The sequence below is a fragment of the Mustela lutreola genome, chromosome 16 (genome assembly GCF_030435805.1).
Source record: "Mustela lutreola isolate mMusLut2 chromosome 16, mMusLut2.pri, whole genome shotgun sequence".
In the NCBI taxonomy this organism is placed as follows: domain Eukaryota; kingdom Metazoa; phylum Chordata; class Mammalia; order Carnivora; family Mustelidae; genus Mustela; species Mustela lutreola.
In genome coordinates this window covers 37222-53816 of record NC_081305.1, presented here as the reverse complement: position 1 = coordinate 53816, position 16595 = coordinate 37222, and the positions used below count along the sequence as shown (strand labels likewise).

General features: G+C 44.9%; 1 non-coding gene across 1 annotated transcript; it reads left to right on the top strand.

Annotated features, from left to right (window-relative positions):
• The first annotated feature begins 1089 nt into the window (after positions 1–1089).
• LOC131819006 (U6 spliceosomal RNA) lies at positions 1090–1193 on the top strand. The gene has a single exon (XR_009349013.1). It is a non-coding gene; the product is annotated as a U6 spliceosomal RNA (small nuclear RNA).
• The last annotated feature ends 15402 nt before the right edge of the window (positions 1194–16595 follow it).

Sequence of the window (16595 nt, the reverse complement as noted above, 5' to 3'; positions counted from 1 at the left end):
ACCGCCCACCCGGGTCTGGCGCCCTCGCAGAGCCCACGCGCGCTTCCAGCCTGGCGAGAAGTGAGACGCCGCGGTCCGCGCGACACCGGCTTGTACTGCCGTGTCAGGCAGAAGCCACCAATCAGCGCTGCAAGCAAAGTAGCCTTTCCAATCGGCGTGCAGGAGGGGCCTGAGGGGGCGGAGCGTAGGGCCAGCCGTGTGTGTCAGTCACCGGCAGAACCCCACCGCCGCGGCCGGTCCCGCCCCACCCCGCGGGGATTGGCTACCCGGAGTCCAGTACGTGTCTGTCAAGAAACAGCAGCGCGCAGGCGCAGTATGGCAGTTTTCCTTGACTTCGGTACCCAGACGCTGGTGAAGGCGGGCCAGGGCAGGAGACGGAGCCGAGTCCACTGCAGCCCAGGCTGAGCCTAGCGCGTTGAGCTGACCGCAGGTCTTTAGGGTGGACCTGGCACAAAGATTCTTTGCTCGACCAGACTTTCAGGCCCTGGAAGGGTCTCCTGGGCCATCTGTGCCCTTCCTTATAGAATCCATCTTTAGGGGTGCCTGGGTGGCTCAGTGGGTTAAAGCCTCTGCCTTCCGCTCAGGTCATGATCCCGGGGTGCTAGGATCGAGCCCCGCATCGGGCTCTCTGCTCAGCGGGGAGCCTGCTTCCTCCTCTCTCTGACTGCCTCTCTGCCTACTTGTGATCTCTGTCGGTCAAGTAAATAAATAAAAAAAAATTATTAAAAAAAAAAAGAATCCATGTTTTCTCTTTTTCTTTCTTTCTTTTTTTTTTTTTTTTTTGAGAGAGAGCATGGGGTGGGGGCGGTGGTGAGGGGCAGAGGGAGGGAGAGAGAGTAGAGAGATAGAGAGAGAGATGAAAGAGAGAATCTCAGGCAGGTTCCATGCCCAGTGAGGAGTCTGGATTGGGGCTCGAGGTGGGACTCCATCCAGGGCTCGATCTCAGGACCCTTAGTTCATGACCTGAGCTGAAATCCAAAGACGGATGCTTAACTAACTGAGCACTCAGGTGCTGCCACTCAGAATTCTTAAGCTAAAAGTGGAAGTGGCGTTTGTGAGTAAAAACCGTGTTTAAATAATGTAGGTCTAAAAGTCATCAGAAGTAGTGTTGGCTTAGTAGAATGATACAGCGAAGATTAGCATGCTTCCTGTTCAAGGATGACATGCACATCTGTGAAGTGCTCCATACTAAAAAAAGAAGAAAAGTCATCAGAAGGAAGGAGACATAAATAAAATCAAAGGAAAAAAACCCTGAAATTGAAGGAGCAGGAGGCTGAGGAGAAAGCAAAAGCTGGTGCCTTGCACCCCCCCTTCACCCGCTCCCCTCCATTTGTGTAGCATTCCTCAGGCACCCCTGACTGCCATAAAATGATAAATAGTTAACTTGCAGAGATCACAGTCCTGCAAGGTAGGAGTCTCCCTTGGTTTGCAAATGTCCTTGAGATTTACAACAAAGAAGTTACCTTATCAATAGCCCTAATGTCACCCTCCCCTCCATGAAAAACCGAAGGAGGCAGAGGTAGAAGGAAAAGTAAATAAAGTTGAGTCTAAACCTAAATCTCATTAACAAGGATGCTTGATAGCAGGAATGTAACATTCCACCAGGAGACTCCCAATTGTCTTCACTTGATAGTAACCAGGCCTTCAATATCCTGATAGTGCTTTTTTCACATGCGTGGGCTAACCGGCCAGTTCTGCTTCTGTAAGATTGCTTTGTCTGCTTTCGCGCGGGGTCCCCTGACCCAATTCACTGACGCCAAGTATGCCTGTTCAAACTGTCAATCAATCAGCTCAGCCCCACCCGAAACTTGTTTGTACCTGTCTATAAAAACCCTGCACCAACCCAGCTCTGGACCTCTCGGCGTTATCGGCAACGTGCAGAGGTCCAGGTTCGAACCTGCAATAAATGACCCTTGCTGATTGGCTTTGACTCACGTCTCTGGTGGTCTTTTAAGGTGGGGGTAATACTCTATTGGCATTTCAAAATAATATGCAAGTATTTTGCATAAAAATGAAGCATCAGCTCTAAGGACACTCAGTCCACTGAGGTGGGTCAGTTTAAGACCTACTGGTTTTCAGAAGATAAAATGGGAATAGTGTTTCTGGCTTTTACTAAATTTTGAAAAAATATGTTATGTTTAAAAACATAACACAATTTCCCTGAAGTAGGGCTCCAAACCCCAGAATTCTTACCAAGGAAGGACCGCCAGATTCCAGGCAAAGTTTGCCCAGCTCAGCCGTCATGAAGGGAGTGGTCAATCAGACCTCTAAGGGCCCTCAGACCTCTCAGGTTCCCCTGAGACGAGTGCTGGGTGGGGGCTGGGAGTGGAGGGAGCAGTGAGAGAGCGGGGAGCTTCCGGAAATTGTGAGACCATCTGTGTATGGTCGATGTTTGGGTGGGTGCAGAGTTGATGGTCGGTCTTGTGCATGAGCATCTATGTGGTCCCTGCTGTCAGCTTTATGGTTCAAAGAAATGTGAGATTAAAAAAAAACTTGCTCTTCAAGTGCTCACTGTTAACCTTAAAAATAAAGCTGCCAGTTATTTTAGCAGCAGAAAGGGCTTTATCCTGGAATAGCAGAGAATTGCAATCCAGGACTAGCAAATGAGGGCAAAACCATAGGATGGCCCTCAGAACAAAGGAGAGGAGAAGGGGGTTTGGGAAGGCCATTATAGGCAAAAAGTTCACGGGAGTAAAGGGAGTTGAAGCACCGAGACTTCTCCTTGGCTGAGTTAGGACTGTCTCTCGTTGGCCAGGCTATTGCTAGGAAAACATCCTTCCTCCTGCAGGGTTCGGAGAGAAGTTCACCTATTATAGGTGAAGTAGGGGTATGTTTGCAAGGTGGTCTCTTCCTGTTGGATAAGATGCAGTGCAGTTTAAGAACCCATTAAATAGCCAAACTGAAACAAAACTTAGACCCCTTCAAAAAAACTCTCCAAATCAAGACTTGGCCACAAATAAGAAAAATTCAAAAGGATAATGACAGAAAGAAAAGAAACAAATGGAAAGGCATAATGTGCTCTCCAGCAGAAATACTCAGTGTTATAAACACATCAGGTCTCCATATGTTAATGTATTCCTATAAAAATAACAATTTACTTTGTGGAATTTCCCAAACAGGTTAAAAAGATAATGTGTAAAAATAAAAGCGAATAACAAGGAAATGAAAATAATTAAGACTAATGGGTAGGCTAGCTTGTCAGATATGAACATTTCTTATAAACTTAAGTATTAAAAGTGTTCATTTTGGCAATGAGTATATAGTCTTATCAATATAATTCAATATGGAATCAAGAAGTAGGCCCTGGGTTGGTTAATTTTATGTGTCTTACTGGGGGAGCTGTGTGGATGGTGCAGACTCCCAGTCCCAGGTCTGGGTCTGGGGGAGCGCAGAGCTCACTGAGTTCCATCACCAAAGGCTTCTGGGACGTCAGGATCAGTGCAGGGGCCCAGGGCCCATGACCTGTGGCCATGGGCAGAAACTCCTCTGGGAGCCCCTCCTCAGCCATAGACAGCCTGAGTCTTCCAGAGCTCTGACAGCCTCTGCTGGTGCTTGTGGGCTGGGTGCCCGCCTCCAGAAGCCTGGTGAACCCGAGCTGGGGCCTCCCTTTTGAGAGATAGCCTTTGCACAGTCCCTCAGGGGTTGTCAGTCCCTATCAACATGTCTTCCCTCTGTGAGCCCTAGCTTGGAGGTTTCAGGGGGTTCCTGACCTTAAGGGTACGCCATCCAGTGACAGCGGCTCAGACGGGGATGGGGACGGCCTTTTCTCCTCTCTCCTGCTATTACAGCGGTGTGGGGGTCTTGTCCCATGGAGTCCAAGAATGAATCTCACTGAAAGAAAAGGGTGAAGTAAAGTGAAACTTGTTAAGTGGAGATGAGAAAGGAAAGGGGGAGAAAGCTCTCCAGAATGAGAGGGGTCCTGAGTGGGTTGCCCGTGAGAGATTCTGGTGGGAGTCTTTTACGGAGAACTGACCAGGAAGCTTGTGACCTTGAGACTGTTGTGACAACTTGCTTTGTTCCCCTACCTCTTGTTCCACTCTGTCTCAGTGTCTCTCCCTTCCTGGAATAGTCTCAGAGCCTAGTCGGGAGACTTAGGGGCCTCCTGCGTCTCCCTGCCTTTGCCTTCACCCCTTCCTTGCTCCCGGAACAGGACCTGTGGGCAGAATGAGCCAGACTGGGATTATGAGGAATGACTGGTTAAACTTTTTAATTAGTAGGGGTGAGGGATAGTGCAAGTCTCCAAGGAATCTAGAAGCAAGGCTCTCAGGACCTTGAGGGGCTAGCCGGGGCTGAAAAAACATAACTCCTAGTCTTCAGTCAATCATAACCCTGCAGGCACCAAGGCAGCCCTGAGTTCCTTGAGGAAGGTCACACTTTGCATTTTTCAAGTATCCCTCTGTGGACTGCAAGCTGTAGGGAGATTTCATTTAACCTGCATTTCTTTTGCTTTTTTTCCCCACATTAGTACCTCCACAATCACCAGACAACTTCAGCTTGGCTGTCATCTCCATGCTGTGGTGTTTCTGGCCTGTGGTTCACTGTTGCCTTCTGCCTGGCCTGGAAGGTCAGTCTTCCAGGGATCCAAGGATGGGGCTGGGAGGCGGCTGGAAATAAGAGAAAAGTGGGTTCAATACAAAAGAACACAGGGGTGCCTTGGCTCAGCTGGTTAAGAGTCTGCCTTTTGTGAAGGTCATGACCCCAAGGTTCTGGCATCAAGCCCTACATCAGGCTCCCTACTGAGCAGGAAGCTTGCTTATCCCGCTCCATCTGCCAAGAGTTTTCTCTCTTAAATACATAAAATCTTTAAAACAAAAGAAAACAAAACACAGGTGCTATGCCTGGGGCGAACCAAGGTGGAGATAAGGTGAAACAGCAGGATGAAACGGGTGTGATTTAGAATGAAAGCCCAGAGTGGTGGTTAAGAATCTGAGCTCAAATCCTAGGTCGGACACACTCTGTAAGGTGTTTGGGCCGCTTAATCCTTATGCCTCATTTTCCTCACCTGTAAAGTGGGAATAATTCCCACCTCTGGGTCATTGTGAGGTTCCAATGAGTTAGGACAGTGGTATATAGTAAAAAAAATATATATATTTAAAAGATTTTATTTATTTATTTGACAGAGAGAGATCACAAGTAGGCAGAGAGGCAGGCAGAGAGAGAGGAGGAAGCAGGCTCCCCGCTGAGCAGAGATCCCGATGCGGGGCTCATCCCAGGCCCCTGAGATTGAAGGAGCAGGAGGCTGGCTGAGGACAAAGCAAAAGCTGGCACCTTGCACCCCCCCTTCACCCGCTCCCCTCCATATGTGTAGCATTCCTCAGGCACCCCTGACTGCCATAAAATGATAAATAGTTAACTTGCAGAAATCACAGTCCTGCAGGGTAGGGGTCTCCCTTGGTTTGCAAATGTCCTTGAGATTTACAACAAAGAAGTTACCTTACGTTTGATAGCAGGAATGTAACATTTCACCAGGAGACTCCCAATTGTCTTTTTTTTTTTTTTTTTAAAGATTTTATTTATTTATTTGACAGAGATCACAAGTAGGCAGAGAGGCAGGCAGAGAGAGAGGAGGAAGCAGGCTCCCCGCTGAGCAGAGAGCCCAATGTGGGGCTCGATCCCAGGACCCTGGGATCATGACCTGAGCCGAAAGCAGAGGCTTTAACCCGCTGAGCCACCCAGGCGCCCCTCCCAATTGTCTTTATGTTAGTGCCTCATTAGAGGGAAAGTGGCCTTGGCTTGATAGTAACCAGGCCTTCAATATCCTGATAGTGCTTTTTTTCGCATGCGTGGGCTAACCGGCCAGTTCTGCTTCTGTAAGATTGCTTTGTCTGCTTTCGCGCGCGGGTCCCCTGATCCACTCCACTGACGCCAAGTATGTCTGTTCAAACTATCGATCAATCACTGCCTTAGAAAAATCCCTAACCTCCCTCTCCGAGGTGGTCCTACAAAATAGGAGAGGGCTGGACCTATTGTTCTTGAGAGAGGGGGGATTATGCGCAGCCCTCAAGGAAGAATGTTGTTTTTATGCTGACCATACAGGGGTTGTTAGGGAAACCATGGATAAACTCAGAGAGAGACTAGCCCAAAGAAAAAAGGATTTTGAATCCCACCAGGGCTGGTTTGAAAATTGGTTTAATCGATCTCCTTGGCTCACCACCTTACTATCCACCATCTTAGGGCCCCTTATTATACTTCTACTAATCCTCTCCATCGGCCCCTGTATCTTGAATAAACTCGTACAGTTTATGAAGGATCGCTTGTCAGTAATCCAGACAATGGTACTGACACAGCAATATCAACTAATTAAACAGACCGGATCTCAAACTGACTTGTTTCATGAACAACACGAATGGATATAAGATTCTATCCATGATAAAGAAAAAGGGGGGAATGAAAGACCCTCTTTCTCTTTCTCCTTGCTGAAGGCGAAATTAAGTAACTTGTTACCTCCATAACTAGATAACGGCAAGCACGTATCCTGTGCAAACAGGATGCCTGTGATCACCCGGTCTGTCAAGAAGGAAGACAAAGGAGGAACAGGGACCTTCAGGAGTGATAATAAGTCAAGGCTGTCAAGGCTATGTTGAGAGAGCTGCCAGAGCAACCAGCTGTGTCCGTGCCTTGAACCCAACAATGCATGATTTCAAATTTACCAATCAGACCCCTGTAACCATGCATCTGCTTCTGTAAGCTCGCTTCCTGCCACCCAAACCCCGCCCTATATAATCTGCTCCCCAACCTAGCCCAGCACGCTCAGTCTCCGGAAGGCTGATGCGTCTGCAGGCGCCTGTGTAACCAATAAACCTCTTGCAACTTGCATCCAGTGGAGGCTTGGTGTCTGCTTCTTGGGTGCGGATCGAGGGTCTTTCAAGATCATGACCTGAGCCAAAGGCAGAGGCTTAACCCACTGAGCCACCCACATTTCTCTTTTTTAAATAAAATTTTAAATTTAATTTTATTTCCCATCACAACACACACATTTCTTAAAATACCACAGTTTCAAAATCTGTAAGTAAGTAGCACTCACAAGAACAACTATTACCCCTGTCTATTCAATTTCTGTTTTACATGTCTTGCATGGTGGTCACAGCACAGTGAAGCACATAAAACTCCCGCAGTATGTTTACGACGGCGAGATGAAGGTAAGGATCAGCAGGTCCAGGTTGTGGTCTAGGGCTAGCGGTAAGGGAGCTAGGGCAGAAAATGAGGGTTAGGTTTAAGCCAAACTGGTCCTCTTCCCTCTCCCTCCTCTTCATCTCTGCAGGATGCACAGGACTTACCCAGAGTCACACACGAAGCAGTGGTTGAGCTGGACCACGGGTTTTCTACTCCCTGTCTCCCCATCCTAGGCGCTAATGGAAAAAGAATGAAATCAAGGTCTGCTCTGGTCACTGCCTGTTTCAGACCTAACTCAACCTCGGCCAAGGGTGTGGAAGGCCTCAGAGTTCATGCAGATACTCCCTGGGAACAGCACTGCTGGCCCCACTTTGCCTGGGCAGCTCCAGGTTCCAGCCCAGACCTGACCCACCTTAGTAGATATGTGTGTGTTTATGCAGGACTGAGTGCAGTGGCTTACCTGCCCCCATGTGGAGCCTTCTTTTGGGCTGGTGGGGCCCTCCTGGCACTGGCTGGATCCTTGGTCCTATCTGAGTGATCAGCAGTAGACAGTTGGGTCTCAGACAGGACAATTCTTAGCTTCCAACCTTCCAGACAAGCATCTGTGGTCCTCCAGCTCAGGCCAGCCTGGATCTTGACAATGTACAGCCCATTACTGAGCTGACTGTGCTCCTGGTAACTTAACAGGTCCATGGGCAGTGTAGGAAGCCCCTGGGGATGTTTCCATTCCCAATGTCTGTGTGGTTGAGACAAGCAACTCCTCCTTCGTGGCCTCCCAGCATTCTAAGAGAGTAATAACCCTCCAGACTTTGAATGTGGCTGGTGGCCACAACAGCCACACTGCACACTGGCCCTGCAGTCCTTTGGCCTCTGGTTATAATGTAAATATTTGACATGCGTGATTGTTAGGAATTAAGGATATAGGAGAATCTGTGTCTCCAAGTGGGCAGTTTCTGGCTGAGGCTGCATGGTCTCGGACAGCTACATGCATGACCCTAGAAGGCCTGCCAAGAATGGATTTTGAGCTGTGGAATAATCTTGAGTCTCCCATGGTTTCACTGAGCAATAATTTCCTTACCATCCTCACATCTGGTCTCTACTCTATAAAGGAGAGAGAAGAGACTAGAAAATGAGCTAGTGTGTTCTCTGGGGTGGGTGATTAATGTGGGGTGGGGGCAGCTGTGACTCCTGTGCTCCCTCCTCCCAGGGACATGAATCAGGCCTGTGTGCCTTCTAGTCTCTGAGATGCGAGGACCCTATGCCCTGGGCAGGAGCCTTGAGTTTTCCACCAACAGCAAAGCTGCTTTTTCAGCAGTTGGAAGAGTGTCTTGCCATTGTGGGAGGACAGGAAGAGTACTGGATGGGCAGCTGCAGCCCCTGACCCTAAGTGCACCCCTTCCTTCCTTGGGCTTCCGATGCCACAGCCGTGTAATCTGTGCTGCTGCTTTTCCAGCCCAGCATCTGTTCTCACGTCCAAGTTCAGCATCTCAGCTTTCTTTGGGAACCACATCTCACCTGCCTCCCATCCAAACAGTTCCAGAGGGCAGACCCCCCATTCCACCCACCTTGAAGATGGACGTATGATCCAAGTCTACCCAACTCCACGCTCTGTCCTCTGGGTGCTCTGATGGCTTCAAGGATGAGAGAGTGACCCAAGCCAGGCCAAAGACACTTAAAAGCCAAGACTTTTCATGGAACCCAAGGGAAAGAGAAACACTTCCCAGTAGAATGGATGGTGAGTGGTTGTCAGCCTGGAGTTGCTGGAGGCCGCAGATACAGTGAGAGAGACTCTGCCTGTGAATGGGAACTCCCCAGAACACTTAGCAGGATGGAGGGTCAGAGAGGGTCCAAGTCACACTGTGAAAGCGTGAGCCCCTGGGCCTGCCAAGGCCAAACCAGCTCTTGCCTCTTGCAAGTATTAATTTATTTCAACCGTTAAAAATATTAGTTTATTTTACTTCAGTAAGTATGTCCAGTCCCTTGCCATCCCAAGTGCTAGCGGACACATCAGGGTTGATAGTCCCTGAAACTTCCCATGCATGGTGTCCTCACTGGGTGGGCCATGGCTCGGGGGGAGATAAGACAGTGGGGTCAGGTCTCAAGAGAGCTCCATAATAGCTCTGTCCCTGTTCCTTCTCTGTCCCCAGAGAGGAAAACTGGAGAACAGTGAGGGGAGAACCAGCAGGAGGGAGAGGTCCCTGGACAGTTAATTGGTCTGCTTGTTTTCTCCTTATTTTAAGGTCTATTTTTCTTAATGTGCACTTTTATTAGGAAATTTACACATTTCTTCTAGGCTTCCTGTTCATTGAAATAGGTTTCTCTTATTTGACCTTTAACTTCTACTCTCTTTCTATTTTTCCTCAGAATTGTCACAATTAATGAACACATGTTGATATATTATTCACTCAAGTCCATACGTTATTTAGGTTCCCACGGTTCTACCTTTTCTGGCTCCAGGATCCCACATAGGACACCAAACAACATGTGGTCATCACGTCTCTTTAGGCTTTCCTTGGCTGGGACAGTCCCTCAGACTTGTCTTGTTTCAGTGACCATGACTGTGTTGAGGCATTTTGTTTATAGACCTGCATTGAGATTTACTTGTTTTTCTTACGGTTAGACTGGGGTTGTGGTTTTCAGGGAAGCAGTCACAGAGGTAAAGTGCTCTGTCATCACTGTACAACAAAAGAACACTTGTCACTGTCTATGTTAATGCTGGTCACCCGGCTGAAGCAGTGTTGGTCAGGCTTCCCCACTGTGAGGTTACCCATCACCCTGTTACCCCATCACCCCACCCCCTCCCTTATGTAATCCTCAGTTTATTTCCCGGAGTCCAGAGTCTCTCATTGTTTGTCTCCCTTTCTGATTTCCTCCCATTCAGTTTTCCCTTCCTTCCCCTATGATCTTCCGTGCCATTCCTGAGTTCCACATATGAGTGAAACCATATGATAATTGTCTTTCTCTGCTCGACTTATTTCACTTAGCATAATACCCTCCAGACCCAACCATATTGATGCAAATGGTAGGTATTCTTCTTTTCTGATGGCTGTGTAATATTCCTTTTTATATATGAACCACATCTTCTTTATCCAATCATCTGCTGAAGGACATCTCAATTCCTTCCACAGTTTGCCTTTTGTGGACATTGCTCCTGTGAACATTGGGATGCATGTGTCATTTCTTTTCACTACATCTGTATCTTTGAGGTAAATACTCATTGGTGCAATTGTTGGGTTGTAGGGTGGCTCTATTTTTAACTTTTTGAGGAATCTCCATACTGTTTTCCAAAGTGGCTGCACCAGCTTGCATTCCCACCAACCGTGTAAGAGGGTTCCCCTTTCTTCACATCCTTGCGCACACTTGTTGTTCCCTGTCTTGTTAATTTTGACCATTCTAACTGGTGTGAGGTGGTATCTCATTGTGGCTTTGGTTTGTATATTTCTGATGGCAAGTGATGTGGAGGATTTGTTCATGTGTGTTGGTCATTTGTGTGTCTTCTTTGGAGAAGTGTCTGTTCATGTCTTCTGGCCATATCTTGACAGGATTATTTGTTCTTTTGGTGTTGAGTTTGAGAAGTTCGTTATAGATTTTGGATACAAGCCCTTTATCTCTAGTGTCATTTGCAAACGTCTTCTCCTATTCCATAGATTACCTTTTAGTTTTGTTGACTGTTTCCTTTGCTCTGCAGAAGTTTTGTCTTGATGAAGGCCCAATAGTTCTTTTTTATTTTTGTTTCCCTTGCCTTTAGAGATGTGTCTTGGAAGAAGTTTCTGTGACCAATGTGGAAGACGTTGCTGCATGTGTTTTCCTCTAGGATTTTGATGGATTTCTGTCTCACATTTAGATCTTTCATCCATTTTGAGTCCATTTTTGTGTGTGGTGTAAAGAAATGGTTCATTCAGTTTCATCCTTCTGCATATGGCTGTCCAATTTTCCCAACACCATTTTTTGAAGAGACTGTCTGTTTTGCATTGGACATTCTTTCCTGCTTTGTCGAAGATTAGTTGACCATAGAGTTGAGGGTCCATTTCTGGGCTCTCTATTCTGTTCCATTGATCTATATGTCTGTTTTTTGTGCCAATACCATGCTGTCTTGATGATCACAGCTTTCTAATATAGCTTGAAGTCAGTCATTGTGATGCCCTATCTTTGGTTTTCTTTTCCAACATTCCCCTGGTGTTTTGAGGCCTTTTCTGGTTCCATAAAAATTTTAGGATTGTTTGTTCCAGCTCTGTGAAAAATGTTGATGGGATTTTGATAGGGATGGTCTTGAATGTGTAGATGGTTCTGGGCAGCATAGACACTCCTTTATTTATACACAAGAGTGACATCCTATGGTATTGTCTTTCTCTGACTGACTGATTTCACTTAGGATAATCCTCTCTACATCCATCCACGTGGCTGCAAATGGCAAGATTTCACTCTTTTTATGGCTGAATAATATTCCACTGTGTGTGTTTGTGTGTGTGTGCATGTACACATCTGTCATCTCATTTAGCACTTTATCCACAGACACTTGGGTTGCTTCCATATTGTGATCTTGTAAATAATGCTGCAAGCAACATAGGGGTGTGTGTATGTTTTGAGTTACTGTTTTCATATGCTTTGGACTAACACCCAGTAGTGTGGTTGCTGGATCCCAAGACAGCTCTACGTTTAACACCTTGAGACCTTCCATACTGTTTCCCAGAGTGGCTGCAGCAGGTTGCTTGTCTTTTTTGTTTTAAGTTTTTTTTTTCTTTTTTAATAAACATATAATGTATTTTTATCCCCAGAGGTACAGGTCTGTGAATCGCCAGTTTTACACACTTCACAGAACTCACCATAGCACATACCCTCCCCAATGTCCATAACCCCACCCCCCTCTCCTGACCCCCCTACCCCCAGAAACCCTCAGTTTGTTTTGTGAGATTAAGAGTCACTTATGGTTTGTCTCCCTCTCAATCCCATCTTGTTTCATTTATTCTTTTCCTACCCCTGAAACCCCCCATGTTGCATCTCCACTTCCTCATATCAGGGAGATCAGATGATAGTTGTCTTTCTCCAATTGACTTATTTCGCTAAGCATAATACCCTCTAGTTCCATCTACGTCATCGCAAATGGCAATATTTCATTTCTTTTGATGGCTGCATAGTATTCCATTGTATATATACCACATATTCTTTATCCATTCATCTGTTGATGGACATCTATGTTCTTTCCATTGTTTGGCTATTGTGGACGTTGCTGCTATAAATATCGGGTGCACGTGCCCTTCTGGATCACTATGTTTGTATCTTTAGGGTAAATACCCAGTAGTGCGATTGCTGGGTCATAGGGTAGCTCTATTTTCAACTTTTTGAGGAGCCTCCATGCTGTTTTCTAGAGTGATTGCACCAGCTTGCATTCCCACCAACAGTGTAGGAGGGTTCCTCTTTCTCTGCATCCTCGCCAGCATCTGTCATTTCCTGACGTTAATTTTAGCCATTCTGACTGGCGCGAGGTGGTATCTCATTGTGGTTTTGATTTGTATTTCCCTGATGCCGAGTGCTGTGGAGCATATCTTCATGTGTCTGTTGGCCATTTGGATGTCTTCTTTGCAGAAATGTCTGTTTATGCCCTCTGCCCATTTCTTTTCTTTTCTTTTCTTTTTTTTTTCTCTGCCCATTTCTTTATTGGATTATTTGTTCTTTGGGTGTTGAGTTTGCTAAGTTCTTTATAGATTTTGGACACTAGCCCTTTATCTGATATGTCATTTGCAAATATCTTCTCCCATTCTGTCAGTTGTCTTTTGGTTTTGTTAACTGTTTCCTTTGCTGTGCAAAAGCTTTTGATCTTGGGGTGCCTGGGTGGCTCAGTGGGTTAAAGCCTCTGCCTTCAGCTCAGGTCGTGATCTCGGGGTCCTGGGACTGAGCCCCGCTTCCCCTCTCTCTCTGCCTGCCTCTCTGTCTACTTGTGATCTTTCTCTCTGTCAAAATAAATGAATAAAATATTAAAAAAAAAACAAAACCCCACCCAAAGCTTTTGATCTTGATGAAATCCCAATAGTTCATTTTTGCCCTTGCTTCCATTGCCTTTGGCGATGTTCCTAGGAAGACGTTGCTGCGGCTGAGGTCAAAGAGGTTGCTGCCTGTGTTCTCCTCAAGGATTTTGATGGGTTCCTTTGTCACATTGAGGTCCTTCATCCATTTTGAGTTTATTTTCATGTGTGGTGTAAGAAAATGGTCCAATTTCATTTTTCTGCACGTGGCTGCCCAATTTTCCCAACACCATTTATTGAAGAGGCTGTCTTTTTTCCATTGGACATTCTTTCCTGCTTTGTCAAAGATTAGTTGACCATAGAGTTGAGGGTCTATTTCTGGGCTTTCTATTCTGTTCCATTGATCTATGTGTCTGTTTTTGTGCCAGTACCATGCTGTCTTGATGATGACAGCTTTGTAATAGAGCTTGAAGTCCGGAATTGTGATGCCACCATCTTTGGCTTTCTTTTTCAATATCCCTTTGGCTATTCAAGGTCTTTTCTAGTTCCATATAAATTTTAAAATTATTTGTTCCATTTCTTTGAAAAAGATGGATGGTACTTTGATAGGAATTGCATTAAATATGTAGATTGCTTTAGGTAGCATAGACATTTTCACAATATTTATTCTTCAAATCCAGGAGCATGGAACATTTTTCCATTTCTTTGTGTCTTCCTCAATTTCTTTCATGAGTACTTTATAGTTTTCTGAGTATAGATTCTTTGCCCCTTTGGTTAGATTTATTCCTAGGTATCTTATGATTTTGGGTGTAATTGTAAATGGGATTGACTCCTTAATTTCTCTTTCTTCTGTCTTGTTGTTGCAGTAGAGAAATGCAACCGATTTCTGTGCATTGATTTTATACCCTGACACTTTACTGAATTCCTGTACAAGTTCTAGCAGTTTTGGAGTGGAGTATTCTGGGTTTTCCACATAAAGTATCATATCATCTGCAAAGAGTGGTAGTTTGACTTCTTCTTTGCCGGTTTGGATGCCTTTAATTTCTTTTTGTTGTCTGATGGCTGAGGCTAGGACTTCTAGTACTGTGTTGAATAGTAGTGGTGATAATAGACATCCCTGCCATGTTCCTGATCTTAGCAGAAAGCTTTCAGTTTTTCTCCATTGAGACTGATATTTGTTGTAGGTTTTTCATAGATAGCTTTGAAAATATTGAGGTATGTGCCCTCTATCCCTACACTTTGAAGAATTTTGATCAGGAAGGGATGCTGTACTTTGTCAAATGCTTTTTCAGCATCTATTGAGAGTATCATATGGTTCTTATTCTTTCTTTTATTAATGTATTGTAACACATTGATTGATTTGTGGATGTTGAACCAAACTTGCAGCCCTGGAAGAAATCCCACTTGGTCATGGTGAATAATCCTTTTGATGTACTGTTGGATCCTATTGGCTAGTATTTTGGTGAGAATTTTCGCATCTGTGTTCATCAAGGATATTGGTCTGTAATTCTCTTTTTTTTTTTTTTTTTTTTAAAGATTTTTATTTATTTATTTGACAGAGAGAGATCACAAGTAGGCAGAGAGGCAGGCAGAGAGAGAGAGAGAGAGGAGGAAGCAGGCTCCCTGCTGAGCAGAGAGCCCGATGTGGGACTTGATCCCAGGATCCTGAGATCATGACCTGAGCTGAAGGCAGCGGCTTAACCCACTGAGCCACCCAGGCGCCCCTGTAATTCTCTTTTTTGAGGGGATCCTTGTCTGGTTTTGGGATCAAGGTGATGCTGGCCTCATAAAATGAGTTTGGAAGTTTCCCTTCCATTTCTATTTTTTGGAACAGTTTCAGGAGAATAGGGATTAATTCTTCTTTAAATGTTTGGTAGAATTCCCCCGGGAAGCCACCTGGCCCTGGGCTTTTGTTTGTTTGGAGATTTTTTTCTTTTAAGATTTTATTTATTTATTTGAGAGAGAGAGAGAGAGAGAGATCACAAGTAGGCAGAGAGGCAGGCAGAGAGGAAGGGAAGCAATCTCCCTGCTGAGCAGGGAGTGCCGTGCGGGGCTCGATCCCAGGACCCTGAGATCATGACCTGAGCCGAAGGCAGAGGCTTTAACCCACTGAGCCACCCAGGCGCCTCTGTTTGGAGATTTTTGATGACTCTTTCAATCTCCTTACTGGTTATGGGTCTGTACAGGTTTTATATCTCTTCCTGGTTCAGTTGTGGTAGTTTATATGTCTCTAGAAATGCATCCATTTCTTCCAGATTTTCAAATTTGTTGGCGTAGAGTTGCTCATAGTATGTTCTTATAATTGTTTGTATTTCTTTGGTGTTGGTTGTGATCTCTCCTCTTTCATTCATGATTTTATTTATTTGGGTCCTTTCTCTTTTCTTTTTGATATGTCTGGCCAGGGGTTTATCAATCTTACTAATTCTTATAACGAACCAGGTCCTTATAACAAACCAGTTTCATTGATTTGTTCTATTGTTTTATTTTATTTTTTTGGGTTTCTATTTCATTGATTTCTGCTCTGATCTTTATGATTTCTCTTCTCCTGCTGGGTTTAGGCTTTCTTTTTTTTTTTCTTTCTCCAACTCCTTTAGATGTAGGGTTAGGTTGTGTATTTGAGACCTTTATTGTTTCTTGAGAAAGGCTTGTACTGTTATATATTTTCCTCTCAGGACTGCCTTTGCTCTGTCCCACAGATTTTGAACCATTCCATTTTCATTATCATTTGTTTACTTGATTTTTTTCAATTTTTTTAAATTTTCCTGGTTGGCCCATTCATTCTTTAGGAGGGTGCTGTTTAGTCTCCATGTATTGGGTTCTTTCCAAATTGTGATTGAGTTCTAGCTTCAGAGCATTGTGGTCTGAAAATATGCAGGGAATGATCTCAATCTTTTGATACCAGTTGAGACCTGATTTATGACCCAGGATGTGATCCATTCTGGAGAATATTCCATGTGCGCTAGAGAAGAATGGGTATTCTGTTGCTTTGGGATGGAATGTTCTGAATAGATCTGTGATATCCATCTGGTCCAGTGTGTCATTTAAGGCCTTTATTTCCTTTTTGATCTTTTGCTTGGATTGGTCTGTCCAATTCAGTGAGGGGAGTGTTAAAGTCCCCTACTATTACTGTATTGTTGTCAATGTGTTTCTTTGATTTTGTTATTAATTGGTTTATATAGGTGGCTGCTCCCATGTTAGGGGCACAGATCTTGAAAATTGTTAGATCTTCTTGTTGGACAGACCCTTTGAGTATGATATAGTGTCCTCCCTCATCTCTTATTATGGTCTTTAGCTTAAAATCGAATTGATCTGATATAAGGATTGCCACCCTAGCTTTCTTCTGATGTTCATTAGCATGGTAATTTGTTTTCCACCCCCTCACTTTAAATCTGGAGATGTCTTCGGGGCTAAAATGAGTTTCTTGTAGGCAGCATATTGATTTTTTTTTTTTTTTTATAAATCCATTCTGATACCCTGTGTCTTTTGATTGGGGCATTTAGCCCATTTAGATTCAGGGTATCT